This window comes from Tupaia chinensis, unplaced genomic scaffold (genome assembly GCF_000334495.1).
Source record: "Tupaia chinensis unplaced genomic scaffold, TupChi_1.0 Scaffold000574_1, whole genome shotgun sequence".
In the NCBI taxonomy this organism is placed as follows: Eukaryota; Metazoa; Chordata; class Mammalia; order Scandentia; family Tupaiidae; genus Tupaia; species Tupaia belangeri.
Genome location: NW_006160088.1, coordinates 1,059,249 through 1,077,919, shown reverse-complemented (window position 1 = coordinate 1,077,919; position 18,671 = coordinate 1,059,249). Strand labels below are relative to the sequence as shown.

The 18,671-nt window shown below is 39.1% G+C and overlaps 1 protein-coding gene across 1 annotated transcript in view; it reads left to right on the top strand.

Annotated features, from left to right (window-relative positions):
- Positions 1-18,671, top strand: part of LOC102475297 (calsyntenin-2) — a 419,364-nt gene that overhangs the window by 71,111 nt on the left and 329,582 nt on the right. The window lies entirely within an intron of this gene.

Below are 18,671 nucleotides of genomic sequence, written 5' to 3'. Positions count from 1 at the left end.
CTATTCAAATGCCTTTTACTTTATTCTCTTTTCTGGTTACATTGGCTAGGACTTTCAGCAATATATTGAAAAGGAGTGGAGAAAGTAGGCAGCCTTGTCTTGTACCAGTTTATAGTGGAAAAGCTAAAAGCTTTTCCATACCAATTTGGTATGATGTTAGTTATGATTTTTGCATAGATAGCTTTTACAGTATTGAGAAACAACCTTTCTATGCTAATTTTGATGAGTCTTAATCATGAAGGGATGTATTATATCAAATGCTTTTTCTGCATTTATTGATACAGTATGATCATATTTTTCCTATCTTTATTTCTGTTAATATGGTTTATTACATTTATGGTTTTCTGTATGTCGAACCACCAGGTTGCAACCCTGGAATTAAATCTATGTGGTCATGATGTCATATAATCTTTCTTATATGTTGTTGGATATGATTTGCTAGTATCTTGTTGAGAATGTTTGTGTCTGTATTTATCAGAGGTACCGGTCTATAGTTTTCCTTCCTTGTCATGTCCTTGTCTCTTCCAGAGATGAGGGTAATGGAGGCTTTATAAAATGAATTTGGGAGGGTTTCTTCCATTTAGATCTTTAGAAATAACTTGAGCAGTATGGGGAGCATCTGAGCTCTTTTTTGCTGGGAGGTTGTTTATTACTGATTCAATCTCATTGCTTTTTGAGGGTCTATTCAGGCTTTCTGTATCTGTCCTTCTGATTCAGTTTTTGTAGATTATAGTGTCCAGGAATTTGTTCATCTCATCCAGGCTTTCTTGTTTGTGATCATATAGTTGCTCATAGTATCCTCTAAAAATGCTTTGTATTTCTATTGTGTCTGTTGTAATGTTGCTTGTTTCATTGCAAATTTTATTTGTCTGGTTCCTTTCTCTCTCCTTTTTAATTAGTCTAGCTCATAGTGTGTAAATTTTGTTTATCTTTCAAAGAATCATATCTTTTGCTTTCATTTATTTTCTGTGTAGTTCATTTTCTATTTTATTTATTTCTGCTTGAATCTTTATTATTTCTTTTCTCTTGACTTTTTTTGGTTTTTGTTGTTTTTCCAGTTCTCTGAGGCATGATGTTAGATTGTTCATTCACCACCCCTCCGTCTTTTTCTTATGCACACTAATTGCTATGAATTTCCCTCTTATGACTGCTTTTGCTGTGTCCCATAGATTATGGAAGCTCATGTATTCATTATCATTGGTTTCCATGAATCTTTTGATTTCCTTCTTAATTTCTTCAGTAGTTGTGAAATCATTCAGGAGTAGGTTATTTAGTTTTTATATGATTATGTATTTTTGAGGATTTTTCTGAAATACTATCAGGTTTAATTCCATTATGGTTGGAGAAGATGCTGGATATAGTTTCTGTGCCTTAGAATCTGTAAAAGCTTGTTTTGTGTCCTATCATGTGATTGATCTTTGAAAAGGTTCCATGTAGGGGTGATAAAAATGTATATTTTATGGTTTGGGGATGGAAGATTTTATAGATGTCTATCAAGTTCATTTGATTAGTGGTATCATGTAGATCCTATATATCTCTGCTTACTTTTTTGTCTGGATGGTCAGTCCAAAGGAGATGATATGTTGTTGTGATCCCCAATAATTAGTGTGTTGCAGTCTATCTCTCCTTTCAGATCTACCAGTCTTTTTTTCATGTACTTGGGTGCTCCTGACTTGGATGTATAGATATTTACAAGTGTTATATCTCCTTGATGAATTAGCCTTTTTACTACTATGTAATGCCATTTTTTGACTCTTCTTACAGTTTTTGTCTTAAAGCCTGTTTTGTCTGAAATCAGTATTGCAACTCTAGCTCTTTCTTGGTTTTCCATTTGCATGAAATACCTTTTTCCAGCCCTTCACTTATATGTATGTCTTTACCCATGAGGTGCATTTCTTGTAGGTAACAGATAGAGAGTTTCTGTTTTGTTTTGTTTCATTTTGTTTTTTAATCTATTCAGCCAATCTGTGTCTCTTGTTTGGAGAATTTAATCCATTAACATTCAACCTTATTATTGATATTTCCTAACTTGTCCCTACCATTAAGTTGTCCATTTTCTTAGTTGTTTTTTGTTCTCTTATTTCTGTCTGTCTCTTTTTAGTTTTTTTGGTATAACATTCCCTTCAGAATTTCTTAAAGAATTGGTCTGGTGTTGGTCAATTCTTTCAGGTTTTGTTTATCTGAAACTATTTTTATCTTTTGTTTCTATTTGAAGGATAATCTTGCCGGGTATAGTAATCTTGGTTGAAATTGTTTCTCCTTGAAAACTTTAAATATATCTTCCCATTCTTTTCTTGTTTGTGTTTCCAGTGACAGATCTGATATTAGCCTAATGGGATAACCTTCATAAGTAACTTGATATTTTTCTCTTGCCAATTTTATTATCTTGTCTTTATATGTGGTCTTGGCCAGTCTGGCTATGATACACCATGGAGAGGATCTTCTTGGGTTGATTCTATTTGGTGTCCTTTGTATTACTTGGGTATAGATGTTTGAGTGCTTCTCTAGACTTCGAAAGTTTTCTTTCCAGGATTTCATGGAATGGGTTATCAATGTCCATATTAGTTTCTTCACCTACTAGGATATCAATTATTCAGATGTTTGGGTGTTTAATGGTATCTAATATTTCTTGTATGTTTTCCTCATTTTTTTGTTATTTTCTTCAGTAATTTTGATAATTTTTCTAGGTCTTCTACATCCAAGATTCTATCTTCTTCATGATCTAGTCTGCTTTTAATACTTTTGAGGGAGGTTTTATTTTATGTCCTGTATTACAGAGTTCATCTCTAATAGTTTCATTTGATTCTGTTTCATGGTCTCTAATTCTTCTTTCAGATCATGGAAGAACTTCCTCATATTCTAGAGCTCGTTGTCTCTTTTCTCTTGCATCTCATTTAGTTTTGTCATTATGAATATTCTGAATTATTTATCAACGTTTCCATGAGTTCCACTGTTCTGTCTGTGGATGATAAGGAATTGTTCTTTTTGAGCTCGTTGTCTCTTTTCTCTTGTATCTTCTGGAATTTATTGTCTCTTTTCTCTTGCATCTCATTTAGTTTTGTCATTATGAATATTCTGAATTATTTATCAACGTTTCCATGAGTTCCACTGTTCTGTCTGTGGATGATAAGGAATTGTTCTTTTTCCTTGGGGGAGAGATATTTTCTTGGTTTCTCATATTTCTTGTGCTTCTGTGCTAGTTCCTATCTGTTGGGTTATATGTTTCTTCCTAATTTCTGCATTATTGTGACCAAGACTGGACATTCCAATGGCCTCCCAGTTTCTTGAAAACAGGTGAACTAGGGGCTCTGCTGTGAGTTTTCAGTTGGAAGCTGTGGGGAGACAGTGGAATTCCCAAGGCGTTCTTTGATCTCAGTCATTCTTACTGACTGCCACCACCCATCACATAGGGGTTGAGAATGATGGTGTAGAAGGGAGCTGGAAGCAAGGGACTCATACTGGCACTTTGATAGTGGACTTTCCAGCCTTCAAAACTATGAGAAATGAATATCTGTGGTTTATAAGCCCCCATGGATATTTTGGTATTTAGCAGTCCAAATGGACTAAGACATGGCTATTGTAGAAATGACCTTTAGATGTCATGAATAGCTTATAGATGGTAGTAAGCTGATATCTACAGAGGGAACTTTTCCCAAACTATCTCCATGATATTGTGGCTTCCTTGGGGGCTTAGATAACATTATGAAGACAGAAATCTTATAAGTTCTCAGGAGACTTCATTGTAAGTGTAAGGTCAGCCCAGCAGTCCATAAAGACAATGGAAGGCCTCAAACTTGGCTTTTAAAAGAGAGTGATATTCCTTTATTTATTTATTTATTTATTTATTTATAGAGTGATATTTTTGCTATAGGATGTGTGTGCTCACTGGAGAGACAGAGGGATAGAAAGCAAAAAATTAGCCCCCGGGGGGGGGGCTAGTTAGCCATACCAGGGGGGTATGGCCATGCTGCAATCCCTTCTTCATTCTCATATCTGAATCTTGGGTATGCATGCATATGCACTTGGTGTGAGATTTAGGTCGCTGGATCTGGGACTCAAACAAGAGTTGACTACTTGGGAGTCCAGTAACCTAACAGTTATGCCATCTGCTGGTCCTGACTCTCCTATTTTTTTATTTGTCAGAGGGCACATGCACTCACCAGAGAAAAACAGAGAGACAGAGCAAGCACTCTCTAATGGATCATGGTTAATGCTATAATTCCTTTTCCATTTTTTCCATCCACTGGAATTTGGGGCATGCACGTACCTGCTTGGCATGTTTCTCAAGCTTCTGGATCCAGGACTCAAACTGCAGGGTTGGCCATGTGGGATCTGTCTCCCTTTAACCACTTGATCATGAGGTTGGCTGTATTTTCTCATTTTTAAATGTTAATTATTTCTTCACAATGAAATAGCTTATGAAGATTCCCTCCCAATTCAGACTTTCTCATCACCGTAACAGTAAATCCCCATGGTGGACATTGGAAGGGCAGTTCTATAAAGAGACAAGAGGGCTCATGATTAAGAAGCAGTGGTCACATCTTCCTCCTGATGGCAGTCAAGAATCCCTCCTATCTGAAGCAGACATTCTGTCTCCCATTCCTGCCTCCAGAGCTGTTAGTATCCCCCCCATCATCCACGGGAAGAACTCTAGGATTCTATAAATTCCTACCCTTAAGTTATAAATGTCTAAGTGTATTCCCATCACAAAAGTAGATGGAAAAAAGGTTTAGTATTTTTTTTAAATGCAGAATGTCTCATGGGCAGTGAATTAACCATCACAAAAATACCATCTACAGGAAAACATATGAAGGGAGACAAATTCAGGTCAAGATAAATCTAAAATATTCACTGACTTTTGCCTTAAATTTGTTTGCCCATTATAGCTCATCTCAGTTCTAGAAAAGTACTCCACACTGAGTGCTCAATAAAGACCTATGTTTCACTCAGCTAGTTCTCAGCTCAATCTCTTCCAGAGTCTGTCATTCAACTCACTGTGTTCATTGTTGTTTTTAAGATTGAGACCCAATTCTAGGAGGACCTGAACTATATGATCCATTTGGGTAGAAGTTATGACATTTTAGCTCATTTTAAAATTGTACAAGAATATGTAACATAGTGCCTGGTAAATGATAGTCATTCAATTAGCTTTGCCAAGTGAAAATTTCAGATGAATTCACGGTATGTCAGGACTTGGGAGCCAGTCTCCATTCAAATCTGAGGTCTACCACTTTCTAGCTGTATGACCTTGGGAAGATTTATTGCGCCTCAATTTTCTTACTTTAAAAAATGGATTAAAATGGAGCTAGATTATTGGCACTGGATACAATTGGCTAGCCAGTGGACTGAGGACTTAAAATGTTTAGAACAGTTGTCTAGAGCAAAACAAATACTAGATAAATGTTAGGTATTAATTTTATTATTGAAACCTGTGACATACCTTGTGAGGTGGAATTACATAGAACTGAAAGAAAAAACAGAACATATGCTTTAATACAACCTCCAAAACTTACTGGTGCTGCAAACTGATTACTTTACCCCAATGATTTCCAGTTCTCTTGTCCGTAAAAGTAGAACAATTGGATCCAGCCATAGGCATATTGGAAGCATTACATGAGATAATCTATGGACCATCCTTGACAATGAATGTTCTGTCCTTGTCTCCTGGTCTTCCTCTCCTTCTCATGGATGTTCTTTCCACTTTCCCCATGGTTTCTCTATTCTGCCCTTCTCTTTTTTAGATATCTCCCTGAACCTTCTGCTCTTCCTCCCCCATACACAATCTTTGTGTGATCTCATCCATGCCATGGCTTTGATCACAATTTTTACAAGCTAATATTACCAGTTCCTACCTGCCCAGATCTCTCACTATGTTTCCGGCCCATGTATCCACCCATTCACCTACTTCCTATTCTGTTCAACATATCCAGGGATGAACTCATTCTCTCTCCTCCAAACCTGATCTTTCTCCTGAATGGATGAGGTATTGAATATTGCACTGGATTGTGCCAACACCTAACCAGTTACTCAGTCAGAAACTTTAACATCTTCTTTAACTCTCTACACCAAAGGAATCTCAATGCTCACCAAGACCTGTCAGTTCTATTTTCATTGTTCATTTTCTTTGATACTACTCCTCTCTCTGACCCCTGTAACTATCTTAGTTCAAGACACCATCTCTTTCCTGGGTGACTCCCAGAGCTTCATGGCTGTGCTCTATCTTGCTCCTACTCTCTGTTTTCAGTCCTTCCATCATTCATAGTAAAACCTTGGTAGAGTTTCTCTGAAATTTTTTTAAAAGTTCATTCATTTATCCCATGATAGGAAGAGAAAAAAAGAGAGAGACACTTTCAACAGGATCTTCACACCATGATACACCCCTAATATCAGCTGACCCAGCTCACAGGCACATGCATGTGTGTCCAGCATTCTCAAGAAGGTCCCAGGATGTGAACAAAGGACTTTTTATATGTGAGTCCAGTTGCAGTACCACTGCAACACCACTAGACCACTATCTAGATTTTAAAAAGAGAAATCCACATTTAATTTTTCCATGAATTAAAAGACCAGTACACTGTACTGGATGAACACTTGGGTCAACTACTTCAGAGATTGGTTGTAAAAGTCTTTAATAATCTGACTCCAGATTCTCCTTACCCGAGCTCCCTCCATTCCTTTTTCAGATTCAAGACTCTGGTTCTGCACTAGCATTGCTTTAGCCTCCTATACTGTCTTGCTTCTATCTTATACATACTGTCAGCTCTGCTGTCTACCTTCACTTGGCTGACTCTACATTCTCCAAACCTTCAAGTCTCAACAGAAACTGAACTTCTTCCTGGAAGTGTCTCCTGACTTGTGCAAGGTGCCCTCCTCCAAGATCATGCAGTGCCTCAAGGCTGTCTCCATTCCTACATACAGTAGACTGATTTGGCTGCCTGATATACTTTTCTTCTTCACTGAACTATGAACTCTTTGAGAATGGAGATATTTCATCATTTATCCCATATTTACTTTATTTGCCCATAGTTATTTAGTAAAGACAAATGAATAGGAACCAGCACGTGGCATGGTAGTTAAAGTGCTGGATTCCCACATAACCAACCAGTTCAAGTTCCAGATCTGGTGGCTTGAAAATCAGTCTGTGTGTGTGTGTGTGTGTGTGTGTGTGTGTGTATGTGTGTGTGCTCAAAACCCTGAGAACAAAACAGAGAAGGGATTGTAGCATAGCCATCCCCACTATGTAATTATTTTTTGCTTTCTCTCTCTGATTTTTTTCTAGCAAGCACATATGCCCTATGAGGAAAACCTAAAAATTCATTAATTAACTAATTAATTAATAAAAGGGAAGTCATGGGTTTTAGTAGACATTTCTTTCTATCTACAGAGCCCATCAAAGATGTTCGAAATGTGTGTGGGGGGAATATTTATCACCATAAATAATCTAATATTTGTGCTTACTTTTGGAATTTGGAATTTCATCCCAGGTACCCAGAGTCCAAAGCTTCCTTGTCCCAACTGAAATGTCCTGCATCCAGGAGGTTAATAGGATATTTATTCAGCTTGAAGTATATTTTCTCCTTCACAGCTCCTCTTCTAGAGGGAGTAGCTGTTTTTCTAGAATATGATGTGGTCAGATGTGACTCAAGGACCAAATTCAGCTCACTGCTTTTTTCTGTAAATAAAATTTTATTGGAACTTAGCCACACTTGTTCATTTATGTATTATTTATGTTTTCTTTTTCCATATCACAATGGCAGAGTTAAGTAGTTATGACAGGGACTACACAACCTGCAAAGCCTAAAATATTTACTTTCTGGTCCTCAAAAACAACATAAAAAATAAAAAAAATCCAATGCCCACTCTAGAGCTTTGTTCAAGAGCACCTGGGCCCATTCAACTCTCTGCTAAGATTCAAATATGCAAGGAATAACTGAAGAAAGGGTTACAGTATCAAATCCAATTTCCATGGCTAAAAGGCATACCTAATTCCTTTCCTTTGATAAAGCTTTGTGTTTTTCTAAGTACTTTCATATTCATTAAAGAAGAGATCTTCAAATACAAATATGACTGCTCCTAGGTAAGGCAGCTACTACGCTCTATGGACCACACTTTGTGTTGCCAGATTAGGCTCTGGAGTTTCGCTCACTGTATCTAAATCTGGCTCACTACTTAGCAGCGTTATGAATGCGAATAAGTTAAGGAACTTAACTCTCAGGGACTCAGTTTCCTCTTTTATAAAATGTAGTCAATAGAAGAAACATCCAACTATCGGTCATGGTGAGGAGTAGAAAGGTCTGAGTGGTTCTAGTTAATCTGTGTGGTTTTCTGTGACTGGCAGAGTATCTCATCTTCATCTGGCTTACCTTTTCACCATTCTCTGGTGAGAAGATTACTCTCTACCTTGTCTATGCCAGCAGGCTTTAGAGCTATGACTGTGGGCACTGGGAGAGGTATGGTTTCAGAGACAAAGTCCCAGAACATGTCCAGGGTCCCTAACTACTCTTCTAGTAAATAGATCAAAGCGTTCCCAAGCTGGTAGTGAGTGGAAGTTGTGGGGGGAAGGGGGGGATGCTTATCATCACTTAAATTTTAAACCCTGCTTTGAGCTAGATGACTAAAGAAAGTGAGAGTACTTTATATGATGGAAGGAAAAGAATAAAGAACACATTGTTTGAGAAAATTCATAGTTATGGAGAGGAATTATTGAAGAGCAATAGCTGAAATGTAGCTGGAGAAAACGGAGTGGCTGGTCATGGATTGTGACTGGCAAATGGTGTTGAGATGACCCATGAATTGCTATAGTCCCAGAGCTGCTTCTGTCTGCAGGCCATCGTGTGTCCTTGAGCAAGTGTCATCTTCATTATGACCCTCACATATCAATCATATGAAATCATAGATTTGGATTTGATGGTGTTTTGTAAGTTTATTCACTTATTTCTTCCATGAATGAGAGGGATGGAGAGAGAGACAGAGACAGAGAGACAACATCGCCAATAAGATCTTGATTTTGTGATCCACCTAGCTAGCACTAGACCATGGACATGTATATGCTCAGTGTACTCAGGGAGTTCTCCAGATGCAAACCTGAAACTTTTTCATGTTAGCCTCACAGACCATCATATTTTACTGCTGCACAGACTCTGAACCCCTACATTTGATGATTTCTAAGGACCGCTCCACACATCTAAAATTCTTGTATCCCTTGAGAAAGGAACTCGAGGGATGGAGAGAGAGACAGTGACAGAGAGACAACATCGCCAATAAGATCTTGATTTTGTGATCCACCTAGCTAGCACTAGACCATGGACATGTATATGCTCAGTGTACTCAGGGAGTTCTCCAGATGCAAACCTGAAACTTTTTCATGTTAGCCTCACAGACCATCATATTTTACTGCTGCACAGACTCTGAACCCCTACATTTGATGATTTCTAAGGACCGCTCCACACATCTAAAATTCTTGTATCCCTTGAGAAAGGAACTCTACATCTGTACTTTTAAAAATCTGCCAAACACTTAATAGCACCTACTTTGTGCTGTTGTAAGAATATTAAAATAAGAAGAGTGCTTCTTTTGAGTCTTAGCTCAGCATGAACTCCTTTTTATAAACTGTACTTGGAAGATGTTATTCCACTGGGCTGTCCTCTGAGTTGTATTGGCTGAGAAGTCTGCTGTCAATCTTATCTTAGTTTCTCTATGTGTAGTATGTCTTCCCAGCACGATATGCCTCATGCATTTTCTCCTTCTCCTCCTCCTCCTCTTCTTCCTCCTTTTTCTTTTTCTTCTTCTTTTCTTCTTTTTCTGCTTGAGGTTGAGTTTCTTCTGGGTTAAAATGTTTTCATCAAATTTCTTAAATTTACAACCACTTTTTGAAAAATATTTTTTTCTGACTCCATTCCTATTTTCTGAGACTCCAATTACATGTACATTAGACAGTTTGTCCCATCTCGTAGTTCACTGGGGTTCTTGTGTTCATCACATTTTTCTATATTTTTTATGTTATATCATTTTGGATAGTTTCTATTGCATAGTTTCTAGTCCAGCACTCTTTTTCTTGTGTGTTTACTCTGCCATTAATTCCATCCAGCATTTTTATTTTGGAAAGAGGTTTTTTTGGTTTGTTTTGTTTTGCTTTGTTTTTGCTATAGATTGTGTGCACTTTCCAGAGACAAAGAGAGAGACAGAAAGCGAGAAATAGCTTCCCAGGGGGATGACCATGCTGCAATTCCTTCTTCTACATTTTCCTCTCAGGATTTTGGTCACACATGCACACATGTTAGAGTGAGTTTTAAGCCACTGGGTCCAAGACTCGAACCGCGGTCAACTATGTGGGAACCCAACAACAACCATTATTCCATCAGCTGGTCCCTCTGTCCAGTATATTTTTAATTGCAGATATTGTTTTTTGTTCAACTCTAGAAATTCTTGTATTTAGCATACATTCTATCTGGGTATATATATGTGTGTGATTTTAAATGTCTTTCCTGTATGTTCAAATTTTTATTGTCTCTTTCTTGAATACATTAAATGTACTTATAATCTTTTAATGTCCTTGTCTACTAATTCTATAATCTGTGCCACTTCTACATCTGTTTCTACTGACTGGATTTTCTTCCATTATAAGTCATGTTGCTAGTATTCTGAAAATACTCATTTGAATATTTAGGGACTTAATTCAGAAATAAGCTTAAGTTATTTGGAATTTGTTTGAGCTTTTCAAGGCTTGCTTTTAAGCATTGTTAGGTGGTACTGGATTAGCTGTTTTCTAGGGATAATATGTCCCCACTATTGAGATACTACTCCTTGCCCCATATATTACCACGTTCTTCCTAACTGGCTGGTGGGACATTTTCCTAGCACTGTAAGAGCTATAGGGATTGTTTTACTTGCTCCTTGTTTAGTAGTTCTTTCTCCAGTGTTGGTGTTTTTCTCATAAGTGCTCTGGCCAGTACTCAAAGATTCAAAGGCAACTCTTTGGAGATTTCCAGAGCTCGCTCTCTATGCATATTCTATCTTTTTGATACTCTATCCTTACACATTATAGCTATTTTGACCTTCCCAAATATTGCTCTATGAATTCTTAACCCAGGAAAACTGCTGAGTACTGTTTGGATACTATCTCCCTGTGCTGCAGCTTGGAAATCTTTCCAAGCTTGCTAAGGCAGTGGGCTTTCCTCATTTTCTCTGTGCTGCCTGTTACACAATGTCTGGAAATAATTGTTTTATACATTTTTCCAATGTTCTGATTTTTGTTGTTGCCATTGTTGCTTTTGCCATAGGATGTATGCACTCATACAACTTATGGAGAGAGACAAAGAGAGAGAAAGTGAGAAATCATCCACTCAGGGGGATGGCTATGCCACAGACCCTTCTCCTCCATTCTCTTCTTGGGATTTCGGACACACATGTACGTGTGCCCAAGTATATTGATTTTCAAGCTACCAGTTCTGGGGCTTGAACTGTGGTTGACCATGAAGGAGTCTAGTGCTTTAGTCACCATGCCACTTGCTGGCCCAAGAGTTCTGATTTTTTAAGGCGGAAAGTTACTATTATTCATTCACAGAATGAAGTAAAGTCCTATCAGATACTATTTTTATTCTTGCTTTCTAGGTGATAAAACAAAGGCACAGAGAGGTTGAGTAATTTTCCCAAACTTGCACAGTTAACAATTTAACAGGTGGTTCAAAGTCAAATTCTTAAACTTTACATCCTGCTATTTTGAAAGTATTTCTGTAAATCAAGTCAAAATCTTTACACATGGTAATTTGACATTTCTCTATTAGATAGAAAAGAAATCAACATCTGTTTGCACATAAACCTATCTAGTATTCAAAGGAATTGGCCAATTCTACTTATTTGTGTGTTCAGCTAAACATGATTTTTTTTTTCAAGACATCAGCCCCAATACTGAGTTTTCACCCTGTCTCGGAGCTGAGGACAGAAGACCTATCTTTTGACCCTATAGAACCACAAGATAGATTTCCAGAGCCTCCAGTTGTGACCAATACTTGTGCTGAATAGAAATATAATCTGATTTTTCAGTGCTATCTGGAAAATTTCTGTTTTCAGAGCACAAACCATTTACCCAAACAGTGTAAAGAGATTACGGTTCACTCTCTATGCTGAATTATGCATGGTTTTCAGCTAGGTAAAGTTTTCTCTGTTCTATTTCAGGAACATTTTCTGCACAGTGCAGAAAAAAATAACTATATACTGTCCAAAAGGAACTATTCTTGATATATTTTACTTCTACTAGAAGAAAAGCAATATTAAGTATGAACTTCATCTATTTTTCTACATCTCATTTTATAATTGGCAATCAGAAATTTTTCATTTTCAGAAGTGAAAATGTGCCTTCATGTTCCAAGACATTAAAGGAAGAAATAGAAGCAAATTTGGCCCAAACTTTCAAACATTTATTGCGGCATACTCATTATGACATCTTTTTAGAATTAGCCTGGCTAATCCTGCTTAATACACAAGGAGTGTTTGCTATTAAGCCCTGTGCCTTCTCAGAATACCATGTCAAAACCATTTTAACTTGACTTAGGGGTGATTAAAAAATGTCAGCTTTAAAGGGACTATTTCAAGAATGCCTCTGAGCCTTGGGTTTGGCTACAAAGAAATTTGTGATGCGTTGAAATAATAGAACGATTAAAGCAAAAAGGGATTTGAATTCCAGAGTTTTAGTTCAGCATTCATGGTGTAAAATACAATGGATGTCTAAAAGGAAAAGTAAGTTGTCCTGCTGAATTGAAGGCATTTATTTGGAGGGAAATACCAAAGCAACACATGGAAAGAATATTTCTGTACGTTACTCTAGTTTCTTAATTTGCTAGAAGGCATATGTACTCACCAGAGAGAGGGGACGAGGAAAAGTGGGAAAATGCCCCCCATCGGGGACAATCATGCCACTATCCATTTTCTTTCATTCTCCTCTTGGGATTTTGGATATGCACACACACATGCCTGAAGGATTTTTTAAGCTGCCAGGTCCAGGACTGCAGTCAGCCATGTGGAATCTAGTCACATCAACCACCTTGCCACCAGCTGGTCCTTCTCTATATTTCTTAAATGCTTTCTGAATCACATTATCTATCCTGGTAGTTTTTTCATACACGTAGCTTGTAGAAAGGCCACAATAATTCCATTTTTTACTGCCAGTCTCCCCAGATATTAGCTGAGAGGGTGGGGTACAGTGGTTGGTTGCATGAAAAGTAAAATGAAGTAACTCCAAAATTTGGTTCAGTCTAGACCTACAAGTCATTTTTTTTTAGAGTTACAGAATAAACACACATACACACACACACACACACACACACACACACACACACACTTAGGTGAGCTCTATTTATTGAAACTATGATGTCATCAGTTATAAGATGCATATTATTTTATGTATAACTAAGAAAGGAAAAACATTACACACTATGACATGATGCTTTCTTAAAACTTAGAATTCTTACTTCTTATATAGTTAAGAGTTTAAAAAACAAATATGTGAATTGCATCACTTATGCATGCTTTAAATGATAGTAATATAGGGGAAATTAAATGGTTCAGATGTCTCCTATTTAGCTTCACATTCAAAGGCTAAATTTTCTAATCACCTGCCATTCAGCATTGTCTAAGCCCAAGTTTTTCCACACAATATCATCGTCTGTGTCATTAAGACCATTGTTAATGCAGTATTTTCTAAAAGTGCATTATGAACCTGGTATTGTGTCTAGGACTTACTCTAAGTGCTCAAAGCCATCCTGCAATTTTTTTTTTTTGAGAGGTTTTTGCTATAGGGCACGTGCACTCACCAGAAAGACAGAGAGAGACAGAAAGCGAGAAATCACCCCCCAGGTGGAATGGCCACGCCGCAATCCCTTCTCCTCCATTTTCCTCTCAGGATCTTGGGCACACACACACACGCGCCCAGCTTGAGTTTTAAGCCACCAGATTCAGGACGTGAACTGTGGTCGACTACATGGGAGTCCAGCGACATAGCCATTACACTAACTACTGGTCCCACCACCCTGCAAATTTTAATGTGTACACCTTGGCAATGACAGGTACATCATGACTACAGCCTGACCAGACACTGTGCAATAGGTACTGTTGATTCATTGATTGTAGCATACCGTCTGATTTCAATGATGATAAAATACTTTTTAAAAATGCATTCTGGGAACTAAAATTATAAATGCATAGGGTCAGCATTATGGTTTTGTGGTTAAAGCAGCCAGACCCCATATGGCCAACTGAACAGTTCAAGTCCCAGACTCAGTGGCTGGACAAACACCCTGGGCACATGTGTGTGTATGCCCAAAATGCAGAAAGGAAGGGGAGACAGAGGATAAGGAATTGTAGTGTGACCATTCTGCAGAGGGATGCTTTTTTATCTTCCTCTGATTGTCTCTTTGTCTCTCTCTGGCAAGAGCACATATCCTCTAGCAACAACAACAAAGAGTATACACATATATACATGTATCTGTCTAGCTGTAAGTGTGTGTGTGTATATATATATATATGCACACAGGCACATCTCTGAGGGGGGGTCCTCAAAAAGTTCATAAAAAACGTGTATTATTCATGTGTGTGTGTGTGTGTACACACAAGCATTTGTGCACACGTGCGTACACACACACACACACACACACACACAGCTTGAGTTCAAGCCACTGGGTCCAGGACTCAAATCATAGTTGACCATGTGGTAATCTAGCACCCTAACCACTCCGCCACCTGCTGGCCCCAAGAGAGGGTTTCTTAGGAAAGACAGAAACCATATTTCCACTTTTAAATGCATCTTCAATACTTTCCAGGAAAACCTATTTATGAAACAGAAACAGAAATATGAAGAAAGAGAGCACTTTTGAAATACTGAAATAGGTGGGTCTATGTCTTCCATGGGGCAAGTTCGGAGTATATGAAAAACAGTTAAGAAACACGAGATGGGAAATTATCTGTTGAAGATAATGGGTATGGCAATGTCTTTGACTGAGTCAATATTCAGTGTATTCTGGATGAGAAAATTAATGTTGTATGCCGTAATGATATACAGTGAATAGATATAAAATAAATAAGTTTTGAAATTAAAAAAAAATGTTCAACATCACTCATCATCAGGAAAATGAAATCAAATCTGCAATGAGGTATCATCTCACCACAGTAAGAATGGCTGTCATTGAAAATAAGTAAATAAGAACGACAAGTGCTGATGAGGATGTGGATAATGGGGAACTCTTGTGCATTGTGGGTGGGAATCTAAAGTAGTACAAGCAGTATCACAGTATGGCAGATTCCCAACAAAATTAAAAACAGAACTACCTTATGATCTACGGACCCCGTTACTGGGTAATATATCCAAAGGAAAGAAATCTGTATATCAAAGAGAAAGCTGCACTCTCATGTTTATTGCAGCATTATTCACAATTGCAGTCAACCTAAACATCCTTCTCTAAATGAGTGGATCAAACAATTGTGCTATTATACCTGGTGGAATACTATTCAGCCATAACAAGGGGTGAAATCCCATCATGTGTGGCCATATGTTCAAACTCGAAGGAAATTATGCTAGATGGAATAAGTCAGACACTGTCTGACAAATCCTGCATGTTCTCACTCTTCTGTGGAAGCTAAATGACGTGAATACTTGGAAGTGGAGGGTGAAGTGGGAGATACCAGTAGTTGAGAAGAGGAAGGAAGAGGGGAGGATATGAAGAACTTGGTTAACAGATAAGAAATTGCAGGTAGGTAAGAGGAGTGGGCTCCCAGAGCACTACAGCACAGCAGAGAAACCGTAGCTACTAACAAAATGATGTGTATTTCAAAATACTAGAAGAGATTTCAAATCACAACAGAAAGTTAATGATAAACATTCAAGGTAATGGATATATTTATTACTCTGATTTGATTACATGGTGTGTGATCACACAAATTAAACACATTATGCATTGTACTCATGTATTTAAACATCACACCATACCCCATAAATGTATACAAATATTACATGTCACTAAGAAATTAGATTGAATGTTCAGAAAGAACCATTTGGAGGCCTGGTGTAGTTCATTCAAGCAGCAGGTCTCTGTGCTGAACCTCCCAGAGCCCAGGCAAGTTAACTTTAACCAGCGTAGGGCAGAGACTCAGCCTGAACCACAACTTCTTCCACTTGGCTGGAAACGACAAGGTTTTCATGGACCACAGGGGCTTTGACACTCTGCCATCACCTTCCCATGGGGCCACTTAACAAGCAGTGAGAGCTCGTGGGACTCTGAGCTTTATGGGAGGACACGACTCCCATTCCCCAGGCTGCCTGTGTCTGGCATTCACGGAGGCGATGGGGCCTGACGGAGTCCTTGCTGCCCAACAGCCTGTGGAGCAAAAGTGCTCATTCCCCGAGTTACTCTCTCCCCTAGGAGCCCTGCTCTGCCCCTGCCCTGAACGAAGGCCCTGAGTCGACCCGTGATGTCTCTCCTTTGGGACTCCCAGACAGGACTCCTCGTATTCTGCCGTGGCTGTTGTACTTTTCTTTTTTCTTTTATGTATATGTATTTATTATTTACATTTAATCCCTATACATCTTTACAGTGTACGATATGGTTTTTCCAAGCATGAATGCAGCGCATATCAGCCAAGACAAAGATATTAATTACCATGTACGTTATCATCAACAAATAACTTTTCATTTTTGTGCAATTAAGTGCACTCTTTGTTTTTCCCCCATTCTCCTCCCTCCTCCCCCATTACTTCACCCCTTATGTCCCCATGTACTCTCTCTAGTATTTACAGTTGCCCTCCCTGCTCTATACTTTCCAATCTTACTGTTTCTGCTGTGGAGAGCAGCCTTGGTATATATTGAGCGGGGACACACAACAACTGTCTTTCATGGTCTGGCTTGCTTGTCTTAGCATTGTTGTACTTTCAATGTGTTCATGTTTGTCGGCCCGCACTCCTTTCTTCTACCTGATTGACTGTTAGGTTCTGGTTCTTGCCAAGCACCACAGCCTACTGCACTTTCCACCTTTCCGGAACCTGAGAAGCCTGTGTTTGCTCGTTGCATTGAGTCTCATTTTTCAAACCACACCCAAGGGACAAAGGCCCTCTCAAGTCTTTTAGTTCACTGTCCCCCATCATGGTAGAGTGCATCACGAGGTCAGCAAAATGGGAGGTGCACGCAATGCAGACCGTTGCTGATGGACAGAAATGTGCTTTGATCTTGCCTTCCCAAGCTAAGATATGATTGCTCACTAACCAAGGGCTAATTGAGACTTAATGTTTTAATCCAGACTTCAGAAAGAACGACACTGATGGGGAAATGATTGGCTAGCAGTGTGTTTCCCTGTAAGTGGGTTAGGAAGGGGTCTTGGTGTCCCACAAGGCAGGGAAAATGTTGATTTCCTTTGGCCATGGTTTAGTAGATAAAGGGAATTTTAGTGAACACAGGGTGGAGAAAAGTGAGCACCATGGCTGGTGGATATGTGTGCATGAGTGTGGGGAGTGTGTGGGACATGGATGCCTACTCATTCCCGTGTGACTGTCAGCACACTGAGAAAATGCCTCATTTGGGCTTGACCGTTGGAGCACACAGATTCTGAGCACCGTTATTTATGTGCGGGGACTCCACAGAGAGTGCTGAGAACCCAGGTGCTGTAGATTCTGAGACAAGGAAGGGAATTTAGAGTCTTTCTTCTTATAGTGTGGTCCATAGACAGAAGCATCCCTGTTACCTGACGGCTTGCAAAAAATGCAGAATCTCAGGTGTCCACATCTACTGGGCACAGACTAACAAAGTCTCTGAGTGAATCTTGCATGTTAGTGTTTCAGAAGCACATGTTTAGGGTTGATCTCCCTGCATTTTTTTGTACAGGTAAAAAAAAAAAAAAAAAAAAAAAAAACAAGACCCTGGCATTTGATAGAAAGTGGTTGAATATGAAAGATTTACTGTTAAGTGAAGCAAGCCAGGCTATGAAAGAAAGATACTGTATGTATCCATTTAATATATGCCCAATAATCCACACTCTGTGGTAGAGAGAGGCTGCAGTCAGCCCATGTCTGAGTAGGACTACAGCCAGGCCTGATGAACCAGAGTATACCTGCTTCCTTCTCATGCAACTAAGGCCTATGTCACCTTATCGCCTGCCCATTCTGTAGCTTCTGTCCTGTCAGGAGCTAGGGCTGTGTCAGAAGTGTCAGAAGAAAGTGGGAGGAAGGCTGTCTGTGCTGAGTGCTAAGGGAAGGCACACTCACATCTGAACTCAGTTGTGGCCAAGAAGGACAGAGTTGTTCGAGCTGTCAGGGCTGCCAAGTTATATGGAAACACACTGAGGTCTCCCTAACTGTGTGCACCTGGATGTGGCCCTCAGGGACTACACTGCCTGACCTATGTGGCAGGAATCAGAGGGGGCACAAAGAGGGGCCACCTGATGGGTGGTGATCAGGTAAATCAGTAAGAGGGGAATTACACTAGCGTGAAGCCAAACTCACATCACCACCACCAGGACACTGTGTCATGTGGTACTCGCCCACCACCTTCAGTACAGGCCATCTCTGGCCAGCTGCAGTGGAGCCAAACTCACACAATGCTGTGCAATGCTGAAGCCTAGAAGGAAGGTCCTGGGTGACATCTGGCATTCTCCCTGTGTGTGCCGGGCTCACATACTCATGACCCTGGTTGGTTG